We start from the raw sequence: 13,308 nt of genomic DNA on the forward strand, positions 1-13,308 counted from the left end.
AAATGGATATCGAGTTATGGAGGGAAATTTTCCTCTCACGTGACATTGACTAATTGAGATATCGAGTAATAGAAATATCAACTTATGGAGAGCACGATATATGGGAATTTGAGAGGACCGAAAAATCGATCGAGTTATAGAGTATATCGAGTTATAGAATATCAAGTTGTGGAGAGTTGACTGTATATTCAAGAAATTCAGGTTTGACTTGAATATGGAGTAAACAAAAATCATGTCAAATATACTCCATGTTCAAGAGACTCAGGATTGATTCATTTTATATTCAATAGATTCACTTTATTATTAAGTTATTCAGAATTGATTCATTTCATTTTCAAGTGATTCATTTTGTTCCATATCCTAGTGATTCTTATCTGATTCACTCATATTCGACTGATTTAGGTTTGATTCATTGATGTTCAAATGATTTCAAGTGATTCACTTCATTTTCAAATGTTTCAAGTTTGATTCACTTTATGTACAAGTGATTCAGGTCTGATTGATTTCATATTCAAGAGATTTAGGATTTACAGTCGACTCTCCATAACTCGATATTAAAGGGACCATCGACTTATATAATTATCGAGTTATAGAATATACCAACACAAAAAATCACAAAATCGAAGGAACAAATTTCTGCATTTCCAATACATATATGATCACTACTGTAAGAAAACAATATTATTTTGTTGATAGTATTTTACAAACTGTTATTTGACGACTTTTTTCGAAATGCTCGAAAAATCACCTTATTTTTACTAACACTACAATTATTACAATCTGCAAGTATTTATTCACCTCCATACATGAATTAGACCTAGTTTCATCAAATAAGAATGATTTTAAAATACATATCGAGTTATGGAGAGAAAATTACCTCCCACGTGACATCGATTAGTGGAGATATCGAGTTATAGAAATATCGACTTATGGAGAGCACGATGTATGGAAATTTGAAGGGACCGAAAAATCCATCGAGTTATAGAGTATATCGAGTTATAGAATATCGAGTTGTGGAGAGTCGACTGTATTTCCAGTGATTTATGTTTGATTCGCTTCATATCCAACTGATTCATGTCGGATTCGCACCATATTCAAGTGATTCAGGTTTGATTCGCATTATATTCAAGTGCTGCAGGTCTGAAAGTGCCTAGTTTGAAATGCTCAATTTTACATGCTCACTTGCACCACCTAGCGGCAAAATCGAGAACTAAACTGTTTGCTTTCCGGATGTCCTTGAAACCCTGAGCAACTTTGCCGAAGACCCGAACTTTCTATCTCTTATGGATCACAAGCTAGAACTAGTTTGAAATACTCACTAGCGCCACCTAGCGGCAAAATCGCGAACCAAACTGATCGCTTTCCGGATGTCCTTGAATCCCTGAACAACTTTGCCGAAGACCCGAACTTTCTATCTCTTATATATCACAAGCTAGAACTAGTTTGAAATGCTTACTAGCGCCACATAGCGGCAAAATCGCGAACTAAACTGTTCGCTTTCCGGATGTCCTTGAACCCCTGAGCAACTTTGCCGAAGACCCGAACTTTCTATCTCTTATATATCACAAGCTAGAACTAGTTTGAAATGCTCAATTTTAAATGCTCACTTGCGCCACCTAGCGGCAAAATCGCGAACTAAACTGTTCGCTTTCCGGATGTCCTTGAATCCCTGAACAACTTTGCCGAAGACCCGAACTTTCTATCTCTTATGGATCACAAGCTAGAACTAGTTTGAAATGCTTACTAGCGCCACATAGCGGCAAAATCGCGAACTAAACTGTTCGCTTTCCGGATGTCCTTGAACCCCTGAGCAACTTTGCCGAAGACCCGAACTTTCTATCTCTTATGGATCACAAGCTAGAACTAGTTTGAAATACTCACTAGCGCCACCTAGCGGAAAAATCGCGAACCAAACTGATCGCTTTCCGGATGTCCTTGATCCCCTGAGCAACTTTGCCGAAGACCCGAACTTTCTATCTCTTATGGATCACAAGCTAGAACTAGTTCAAAATGCTCAATTTTACATGCTCACTAGCGCCACCTAGCGGCAAAATCGCGAACTAAACTGATCCCTTTCCGGATGTCCTTGATCCCCTGAGCAACTTTGCCGAAGATCCGAACTTTCTATCTCTTATGGATCACAAGCTAGAACTAGTTCAAAATGCTCAATTTTAATTGCTCACTAGCGCCACCTAGCGGCAAAATCGCGAACTAAACTGATCCCTTTCCGGATGTCCTTGATCCCCTGAGCAACTTTGCCGAAGATCCGAACTTTCTATCTCTTATGGATCACAAGCTAGAACTAGTTCAAAATGCTCAATTTTAATTGCTCACTAGCGCCACCTAGCGACAAAATTGCGAACTTAACTGTTCGCTTTCCGGATGTCCTTGATCCCCTGAACAACTTTGCTAAAGATCGCTTCTTTGTAAGTCGTAAGGATCTCGAGATATAGCAATGTGAATTAACCTGTTTTGAGGTGATGCTAAACTTTTCAGGGTTATTCATTATTCAGCTGTGTGTTGCAATACTTTTTTGAGTGAGTCCGTATTTATGACGGATAGTGTATATGTTCATATTACCCATATGTTTGGAACATTGACTCTTTAGAAAGAAATTTCAACAACTATGAAAATGTTGATAAAATTATATTTCCTTCTCAATTTTTCAACTTGTTACATTGCATTAACATCCTTCTTCAATTTTGAGCAATTTAGAAAGAACCTTACAGCTTCATAACCAAGAAGACATGAAAATTGCTTAGAGCTTTGAATTCGATAAAAAAAATGGCGATTTATAAGTATAACATTTTCGACAGTTCTACAGATGGATTGAAACTATGTCTTTGGCACTGAAAAACATCAATAGCTTGAATAAATACTACGCGATCACTCATTCTGCAATGATTATGATCTAGAATGTGATTTGGTGAATGTGAATGTGGTTGTGTAATCAAAGTGATACTGATAGCTTGCAAATTATATTGATAGTTTCAATGCATTAGCCATCAGCTGATATGACTGATATTGAGCAACTCTGTGCTAGAGCCGTATCTGACAAAAGCGGGCAGAAACAAAAAATTGAAAAAAAAAATCTCAAACAAATTACGATGGATTTTGGAAAGCGTTGGGGAGCTTTTGATGAAATTCGTGAAACATTTTCTGTACATATCTTGATAAAGCAATGCCAAGATTATCCGTATTGTTTCAGGGTATAAATTTCCGACTCAATTTCGGAACAAATTTGTGAAAAATAAGTAGAAGGAATTGTAGAATTGGTTGGGTGACAAAACGTCCAATTCCGAAACGTCGAAAGGTGCATCATTGGGGTTTGGCACAAATTTGGAAAAAATCTATTTGGGGAGGTGAGTGTGAATTTACATAAATTAAAATGTAATGGTTTTTGTATGTCACGATTTGGCCAGAAAGCTGGTCATCGGATTTGTACAATACTCGCGTTAAGTATCATAAGATCGTCATTGCTAAAACGATTTCTTTTCTTAAGTGTTGTGAAAATAGATCGAATTTTGTGTACTAATCCACATAGAAGATCAACTAAGAGTAATCGATCACTGCAGATACGCCTGTATAATACTGACCACGAGAATTTTTTCACCTTTGCTTTCATAAACAATTCTGAATTGTTTGTGAAGAATAATATAACTGGGAATTCCCTGAAGTCAATACAAATTTGTGTCACTGTGCCGTTGCGATGTACAAAGTAGCGTAATGAAGATCTCATTTTTCAGTATACCCAACGACTTCCGAATCATTCAATAAACGTGTTTGCTCCGTCAGACCAGGTCAAGATCATGGTGCAGTGTGCAGTGCTGTCATCAACGGTGGATCGACGAAGGGAATTGATGGCAACTCAACTCTAGCTATGTAGCAAGTAAGCGCAGCTCGTTTTGTTGATCGGCGTTGATTGCTAAAATTAGGGAGGCCTCGGTCCGAAAATTACGCAAATCATCCCATCCCATTTCGTTCAATTTCCACTGCATTGGACAAATCCAGTCTGCAATGCATGATCGGATCTCCAAAAGATACTTATGTTGTCCGGCGGATTGCGTCAAGTGTTTGTTGTTTCGTGTGAAGAACACCCACTTGGAAGGACGGGAGCAGCGTTGCCAGATGTGAAGATGTGACTTGTATTCAGAAGCTTTTGGAATTCATAATGATGTGATCTCGCTGTAGCCGAATCCGGAGCAAATCTCCAAGAATCCAGCACTAACGTGATCAAGAGTTCTTTGTAATCTCCTATTGAAGGAATTACACTTCGCTTGATCAACAACGCTAAACATTGCCATACCGCGAGTCACACGATGATGCGAAACAGAGATCGCTAGCTGCGACAACAACGTCGTTCAGCCGACCACCCAATAGCTACAACATGTCCACTAGGGCGGTGCAAGATACAAAAAAGTTTGAAAAACTCCCATGTCTTACAAACTCTTACGATAAACATAGTCTTCTGTAGAATTATGAGAAAATTATCACGTACAATTTTTGAAAAATGCTGCAAAAACCTAAGAAAAATTTTATCATATCAAAAGTAAGAATTAACGTAAGACTATTTTTTACCATTTTCCTCCCCACCATGGTAATCTTTTTGTAAGAAAATATTTTGTATGGCGCGTAATAAATCTCCAATTTCCTCCCCCCATAACCATTTCGGAAATTAATGGACGGCCCTGAGGACAGCAACTAAATCCAGCTAATGGAAGAAAAGATGTTCATACAAATAATTTGCTACTCCATGTAAACTATAAAAACCTTCAATCTGGAGAATAAAAATCATGGAATTTGAATCACCCTGATGTCCACCACACCAGCGCACGCACAGTCCAGATTCCGCCGCTTCGATCCGATTGCGCAATCCGGCGAGGGCTGGAAGACGTTTCTTTTTGCCGCAAGGTGCGCACCGAAGCTTGTTTTTGTCAGTTGGTCAGTAGAGTGGCTCCGAGACGAGGACGGAATGGTCGTGCAAATGTCGTGTAATGCGAGAAAGCATAATCAGCAGCGACACGATCGACAGCCTCCTCACTCACTTTCGTTTTCCTTTTCCGATCGTTATGTAGGGTAGGTGTACCGGTATTCGCAATAAGTAGTTTCAGTATGCGCCACCCCGGATTATATTATATTACGACCAGCGAATCAAATTGTCATCAAAATAGACGAAAAACAAACAACATAGCAAGTTCGCTCACAACCGATTGTGCCTACTTTCAAGGATAGGGATACAATCAAAAGCAAAATTGTCATGATAATCGCAGGGTGCAGCATTGTTGCAACCTTTTCATCTCGAGATTAATCACAAAACCTTATTTGTTTTATGGATACTACTCGATAATATGTCAATGTTCACCGACACGGAGAAAGTTCTCAAAAATTGCAATGCGATGCCCAAAAAATCGCTGTGCACGTGGTGCTCGATAATTGTCATATTCTGTTTAAGTGGTGACAAACTGATGTTGCGGAATAAAATTGTTGCAACAAAAATAGGAGATGACAATGTCTTTGTTGCTGCGTGTTGGGTGACAATTGACTCTTTGATTCGACACATAGGCAAACATTGTTTAGTTTTCGTCGAATTTCTTTCAAATGATACGGAAGCATTTTAAGAAAACTCAAAATTTGCTCAGAAAATTATAAACTTTTTTTTTCTTTAACATGTTTTCTTTTTTGCACCTGTTTTCGCCATGGTGTTTCTGAATTCGCCACCCTCCATGAGAAATTGACGTAGGGGGTGAATTCGGGAAACGAAAACAAAAAAGGCGTATACTGGTGCCAATTGTGCAGTTTCGCCACCCAGATTTTCAATGCAAACGCAAAGTTTCCGATCACTTCTTATATTCTTTCCTGCTAAATTTGGATTAAAAGCTTTCTATTAGGGTTATTAGGGTGGCGAATACTGGTACACGTCCCCTATTTTGATTCTCCCCTTGAAGTTTGTGTGCGGTTGCCGCCGCGGTTTTTCGCCTTTTTTGTGAGTCGGAGAACAGGTTGCGCGCAGGTGAACGCATTGGAGGGATCTGGGTTTGGGTTGTGCAGGTAGCGAACAGGTTGCTTTTGAGAGAATGAGGATTTTACGAGTGACAAGGAAAGAGAGGATACCTGTCGAGCAGGTAAGAGACACGTATCTGATGCAATATTATCTACCCTTCATGTAATATTTGTAAGGGATGGTTCGGAAATGCTGCGGTAGTTGCTGTAACTGATACGAGAAAAATATTCAACGTTCAGGGATGTTGACCCTGAAATAATTCGATCTGTTTTTTTTTTCCTTTTCGAGTAAAAATTGTATTGTTACAACATTCAGGGGACAATTGATTGCTTTTGCAAAAAAATAATCATGCGTAAATCTCAGGCCTGTCTCTTTAGAAGTACGATCAAAGCAAGCGAAGTACAACATCTTATCCATAGCGGTCTATGATCGGCAATGTTGCGCTAATTGCAACAAGCTTGATAAGTAACAGCCTGATTTTTTCTTCTTTAGCGAAGTAAGGCGACTTTCAACTGTTTTCAACTACCATTAATTTTCAATAAAAAAAAACTGGTTTAGTTGATGTTTACATGAAATTTAAAGTATGATTTATCAAAAATTTTGGTGATCTTATCCAACAAGCATGCAAAAAATGACTTCATGTTTCATGTGGAACTATTTCGAATATTTGTTTTTTCCACAAGTTCTTCTTGGAGTTCTACCATGAGTATTTCCATGGAACCAGAGATTCAGAATTTGTTCTATTTTTTGAGCTCGAAATTCTCGAGATAGATGTTCACTCGCGTAGTTGTATTTTGTACAACAGGAGAAAAAAAAATCTCTAGAATTTTTTAATGAACTTGTTCGAAAGCTGTTGAAGACACTTTACAAGTCATTTCTCTAAAATTAGTGAGTTACGACATACACCGAGAAACTGGTGTTCTTATAGCCAGTTGAGATCTAATCTCAACAACAATGAAATTTGCATGTTTTTACATTTCAAAATTGTTAAAGTACTAAGAGTTCTCTCAACACAATCTCTAAAATCATTGAAAAAAAAAACAAAAAGAATGTTTTTTTTTTCAGGCGAAAAACGGTATGGAACGAGCTTACCGGCTCAGACTTCTCCTGACGTGAATATAAAATGAATCCATATCTTGCACTACATTGTTTTTTTAAGTGTTATAGTTTCAAAAAACTAATCTGGATTGCAATTATTTCACTAGGTAGAAATATTGTTAAAGTATTTAAATTTCCCCTTCCATAAAGTAAAACAAGAAAACTGATTCAATTAGAATCCACTCACCTTAAAAAATAGACATTAAATGCTGATAATAAAGTTGTATAATAATTAACACGATCCTTCAGTCGCTTGTCAAAACACCGCCAGCTCGTAAATCATCACCATCAGCTCAATCATCCGCGTGGCCAAGGTGTGCAGTGAATCACACCACCGATACCTCTGGAAATTTTTCCTAGGGCATATAATTACACTTTGGTGATCCGCTCAAAAAAAAAAAAAAAAAAACAGACCGCCACTAACGAAGATAATTCGCTACAATTTCCCACTGTGGGCCACGATCTTCACCAATCACCAAGTGGCCGCCTTCAATTGAGGTACCTTTTATTAATTTATTCTTACACTCGGTTGAGCTTCGTGATCACTAGATGAAAAACACTAAGGAACCCGTCTTCGTCACCCACAGCTGGGCCAACCACAACTTCTCGATCTCAATCTCGTGATTTAACAACGCTCTCTGAAAGTGAAATTCGGCTTGTTACGATCACTCGATGAGCTTCCTAATAATTATCCACTGTACTGTTGCACTCCACACTGGTTCAGAACTCGAGAAGCGTGCGTTTTTTTAGTTTTCGATGTTTAAACATGATCTGAACCTGATCGGAGCCACTGTGCCCTCCAACGATTACTGTTTAGGTCTAACAACGCGCGCAGAGAAACTAACGACTCGAGCTCGATCACCGCGTAAACAACGGCAGCGGGGTCATCATCTGCTTCGCGCGACCGGGTGACCTTTGATCGGGACCGGCTCGCTGATTGCGAAACTGCAGTTGCACTTCAATTGATATCGTTTGGCGAAACTGCGCACTTAGGTTCAGCTCTGATTTCATGGAGCCGTCGTTGATGGGAACACCACTACGCGACGTCCAATCGTCGTCGAATGATTCAGTCCTACTAGGTATATGGGGAAGCGATGTGGACGCTTTTGGCGATGACTTCACGCGGCGGGCACTATCAGTTCAGAGGTGGATCGAATGCGGAGGGTTGTTCCTATTTGATTGAATTTGTTTTTCAGTGGCAAATAACAGTGATCGTAGCTAATCAAATTTAGAACATAGACATCAAAAAATGAAAATTGTATAAACATTTGCAAATCAGTTCGATGCTTTAGACAAATTTTCCGAACACCAAATCGAAGCAGCCTCTAGTCCAGGCTCTTTGATTCAAGTGAGAAAAAAAAAGAGTGCCACCTATCATGGTCAGTTGTTCTGAATTTGGAGGATTTAGGCAGGAGATCTTGAACTCCATTAGGGGAATCAAGGTTTGCTTCCAAAACGCAAAGAAAGAAAATTTTGAAAATCCTAAAGATTGCGAACTTCTTCCCGAACATCATGAAGAGAAGAAGCACATGTTATTTACTTATGATGACAAAATTGGAAGTTTATTCCAAGAAAGGTCTCTCAGGTAACTAATCTGAAGAAATCAAAAATAGAATAAATTATTTACTTGGATTCTCCCCGGTTCAAATAATCATTATGATAGAGAGAACTCAATCTGGCATTCTTTCGAAAGGGCTTTCTTAAAAATATTATTGAATTCACTAGAAAAAAAAGTGATGTTCGATGTCTGTTGGACATGGAAACATTTACAGAAACCTGGAGAAAAGTTCCAGGACCCCACTCAGCGCTGTCGATGCCAAGAGTGGATTTATGGTACAAAACATTGCCACAAGGATACTAACTGCATGATTTGCGGAGAATCTTCTCATGCAAAAACAGTGGCGTAGCTACAGTTTACGGGGCCGGGTGCGAAATTGTATTCGGGGGCCCTTTGAAGTACAGGTATGCTCCGCTAAACTAAAATATAATTGGCAAGTTCAAAACTAAAATCATAATATCATTTCTATCAACAGTAAGATTTGTGATTGAAAATAATGGAACTTTTGTTGATCTATTGATGAAGTCGTTTTTAACTTTCATATTTATTTAGAAATCAAGACGGATAGTCAACAAATGTCAATAAATGAATATTAATATGCAAATACGACCACATGAGGGCTGGTAGCGGCTAAGTGTCTTGTATATGAACTTTACAGACCTCATGCCTGAAAAACCTGACCAAAACGAGTCAGAACAAGAACCAGCACTGAGGAAACTGTACTAGCGAAATTCATTAAAATGCCTTATGAATTTCATCCGCAAGAAATCAGTTTGAATTTCATACAGATGGTTTATGAAAATGAAAAATAGAATCTTAAAATAATTTCTTGCGTAATTCATAGTGCAGCAGCCGTTTTTTTTTATTTTGAAATAATGAAAACTGAAAAATGCCCTTATAAACTGCTTAGTGATCGGTTAAGGAATTCAATATTTTCAACCATAATCTAGTCTCGGGCTATATGGGTGACAGTGATTCAGATTTTAAACTGAAAAATACCAAATATCCGTCTCATACGGTGGTATGATCAATAGATAGATTACTTAGAGGGATCTTGTATAGATTATATAAACTTTGTCGAAGAATTTTTGGGATTCTCCAGCTTGAAAACATAGCCGGCGTCCTGCAAGGCCTAAACTATTTAATAGTGAAATAACGGTTGACTGTTAGTTCCTCGTGACGTTACGTGACGTGAACTGTATTCGTCGGATTCTTGCTTAATTAGATTCCACCCTTACACACGAACCCTTAGTTTTGCAGTATACCGAGATACTGGAGATTGAAGAAAATATGCTACTAGCATTACCTAGCAGTTGGATTCTCAATCAGATTTTTCATGACCCTCGATCAGCTGATAAGGATCTTGAGATACAATAGATAATTTGTTTCTAGCGACACCAAGTGGATGTTTTTCTTATCAAATTTTCCATCGAAAGATAGCCTTTAATCTGTTGAATGGTTTGGCCGAACACACCACTTTTTTATCTGATGAGCATCTTGAGATACAGACAATCAATGGAAATTACTAGCGTGCCTAGCAAATAAATTCTCAAAAAGATTTTTCACCTCCAGATAGTCCTCAATCTGCTGAATATCTTTGCCCGAGTCGCCAACTTTTTTGCTAGTAAGGATCTTAAGGTAGAGAAGATGGAAGATTTCGTTTTACTGGCGTCACCTAGCGGATGAATTCCCAATCGGACTCTTCAATACTAGATATCACTTGAACTGCTGAACAGCTTTACCGAAGACACCAACCTTCTAACTAGTAAGGATAAGATACATACTGTTGAATTAAATTTATCACTGGCACCATCTAGCGGATTACTTTTAATTAGATTTTTCACCTTCAGATAGCTCTCAATCTGCTGAAAAACTTTGCTGAAGACACCAACCTTATAGCTGGTAAGAATCTTGATGTAGAGAAGATTGAAGATTTCTTTTAATTAGTGTCACCTAGTGGACAAATTACCAATCAAACTCTTTACCGCCAGATAGCCCTTGATCTGCTGCACAATTTTGCCGAAGATACCAACTTTCTAGCTGCTAAGGATCTTGAGATATAGACAATTGAAGAAAATTTGTCACTAGCGCCACCTAGCGGAAAAATTCTCAATCAGAATCTTTACCGTCAGATAGCTCTTCATATGATAAACAACTTTGAAAAACAACAACCTTCTAGCTGGTAGGGATCTTGAGATACAGATGGTTGAACAGAATTTGTCAGTACCGCCGCCTAGCGGGTGGATTCTAAATCAGATTTTTCTTCGCCAGGTAGCCCTTGATCTGCTGAACAACTTTGTCGAAGACACCAACCTTCTATCTCATTTACATGTTGAGATACCGGTTGAAACCAATTTTGGAACCTTCGTGTCCACACTTTCAAATTAATTTATCTACTAGTTTCCGAATAGTGGCCATTTAAAAATTCATGATTCCTCTCAGGCTTTTAAGGGTTAAAATTACCTTCAGTTATTAATTCGAAATCTTCAGCAGGAATCGAGCGATTCCTTCACAAACTTCCCAAGGAACTTCTCCCAGATTTTCGTGCAGGATACCGTGAGGAATTCTACCAGAATTTTATTTTAAAGACACCCTCAAAAATTATTCCAGGGATTTCTTTAAAGATTCATTTCACAAGGAAGGGATCTTTTTTGCAATGCATCCGGCGATAATTCAGTTATAACTCCAAGTATTCTTTCGGGGATTGTTTTGGATTTTCTTTCGTCCAGAATTGCTTCAATATAGCAAAAAGAAATTCATCCTAAAATATCTTGAGGTTTCCAAAAGAAATATGAACGTCTCCACCCAGATAACCGTAGCGGTAAACGCGCAGCTATTCAGCAAGACCAAGCTGAGGGTCGTGGGTTCGAATCCCACCGGTCGAGGATTTTTTCGGGTTGGAAATTTTCTCGACTTCCCAGGGCATAGAGTATCTTCGTACCTGCCACACGATATACACATGCAAAAATGGTCATCGGCATAGTAAGCTCTCAGTTAATAACTGTGGAAGTGCTCATAAGAACACTAAGCTGAGAAGCAGGCTCTGTCCCAGTGGGGACGTAAACGCCAGTAAGAAGAAGAATGAACGTCTCCATGGACATGGTAAGGATTTTTCAGAAATAATTGCTGGAATTTCCTGAAACAAAAAAATAAATAGTACATTCATAAAAGAGATAAGTGTTCCAAAAATCTCCGGATTTCTTCTGGATTCTTGAGAAAGTTCAGGATGGATCTCCAGAAAAAATGATAAAATAATTATTGGATAATTTTTCAAACGAAATCCTGCATAATTCATTGCGGGATTTATTTTATGAAATCTCTAGAAAATCTCAAAGAACTTGCGATAATAATTGCTGTAGCAGTTTATGGAAGACTTCCTAAAACTTTTTTAAAATAATTCCTGTAAGATTTTGTGGAGCAAATTCTGGGATAATCTTTGGAGCACAAACCTTTGTAAGTATTTCTGAAAGCATTCCTGTAGGTATAATTCTATAGTTATTACTATGAGATAGTAATAAAGGAATTCTTCGGTAGAAAAATTTCTTACTTTCAAGGAAAGGAAGAAGGAATTCCTTTTAGCACAACTTTTTCAAGCCGCATTGCCAGGAGAATTTTTATAATAATTTCTGCAGGGATTGCTGAAGGAGTCTTTGCACATATTCCTGAAGAAAGCTCAAGACGAATCACTAGAAAAAATACTGAAGCTTTTCCATGAGGAATGTGTAAACCTATAGAATAGTCAGGTAGGAATCTCTGAAATACACACATTAAAAGGCATGGGAACCATGATTTTGGGGCCCCTAAGATTCCAGGGCCCGGTGCGGACGTCTGTTATGAAGGAATATACCAAAAAGTTTGTATGTGCAAATTGCGGGGGCAACCATAAGTTTAACTTTTGGGATTGCTCTTCCCGCAAACGCACCAGGCAGATGAACGGTAACGTTTTTCGTAGATGGAATTCCCCAGGCAGAATCCCCCACACTTCTCATTTTTCAGTTAACGATCGCTCGCTTGATAATCGTATCCATCAGGTAAATTATAACAATGCTCATTCACAAGTTTATTTTCTTCCGACAAGTAACCGTTCAAATGGAAATACCCAAGTAAATTTCTATGCCAATATTGTAGATAATTTCAGTTCCACCCCTTCAAATTTGCTTCTATTTCGTTCAACGGAAAATGTACCTACTTATAGTAACATGTCTTCCTCTGATTTTGATTTTTTAACTGAACAATTGAATCATAAGATTGGTGAAATGTTCAAAACCACCACTATGGGTGAAGCAGTGCATTTGCGTATGAAATTTACTAAAAAACAAAACTTTTTTGTTTATCATAATGATCGATGCCTTTTCACTGCTCTGGGCAGCAAGTTAATTTGCTCCAAACTGACTTTCGGAAATTGATTCGTAATAAGTCAAAAAAATGTCATTGGTGTCTTTAATGCCAAACATCGGTCATGCAATAATTCGCAAAGTAATTCCAACGGCAGAATTTTATTTGACAAGTGCCATTCAGGATATTTCTCAATTCAATACCCTGATAGTCCTACTTGTTTTTCCTCTTCTAGAAACCCTTCTACGATTTATTTGGTCTTAATCGACTCTTGCCAACTTTGTAGTCAACTGGTTACTCATGCTGATTTTGATTC

The 13,308-nt window shown here is 38.2% G+C and overlaps 1 protein-coding gene across 9 annotated transcripts in view; it reads right to left on the reverse strand.

Annotated features, from left to right (window-relative positions):
- The window catches only part of LOC5577073 (supervillin), a 953,578-nt gene that overhangs the window by 591,032 nt on the left and 349,238 nt on the right, over positions 1–13,308 (reverse strand). Inside the window, exons 1-2 of one of the 9 annotated variants that reach the window (XM_021840685.1) lie at positions 7,910–8,270; positions 7,287–7,737 (exon numbers count right to left, since the gene is read on the reverse strand). The exons of 4 other annotated variants lie outside the window; for them this stretch is intronic. The gene's annotated coding sequence lies outside the window, so the exon portion shown is untranslated. Of the gene's footprint in view, positions 1–7,286; positions 7,738–7,909; positions 8,271–13,308 lie in introns of those variants that run through there. 4 more of the 9 variants (XM_021840688.1, XM_021840687.1, XM_021840686.1 and 1 more) reach the window with 4 other exon arrangements.

This window comes from Aedes aegypti, chromosome 2, assembly GCF_002204515.2.
Source record: "Aedes aegypti strain LVP_AGWG chromosome 2, AaegL5.0 Primary Assembly, whole genome shotgun sequence".
Taxonomy (NCBI): domain Eukaryota; kingdom Metazoa; phylum Arthropoda; class Insecta; order Diptera; family Culicidae; genus Aedes; species Aedes aegypti.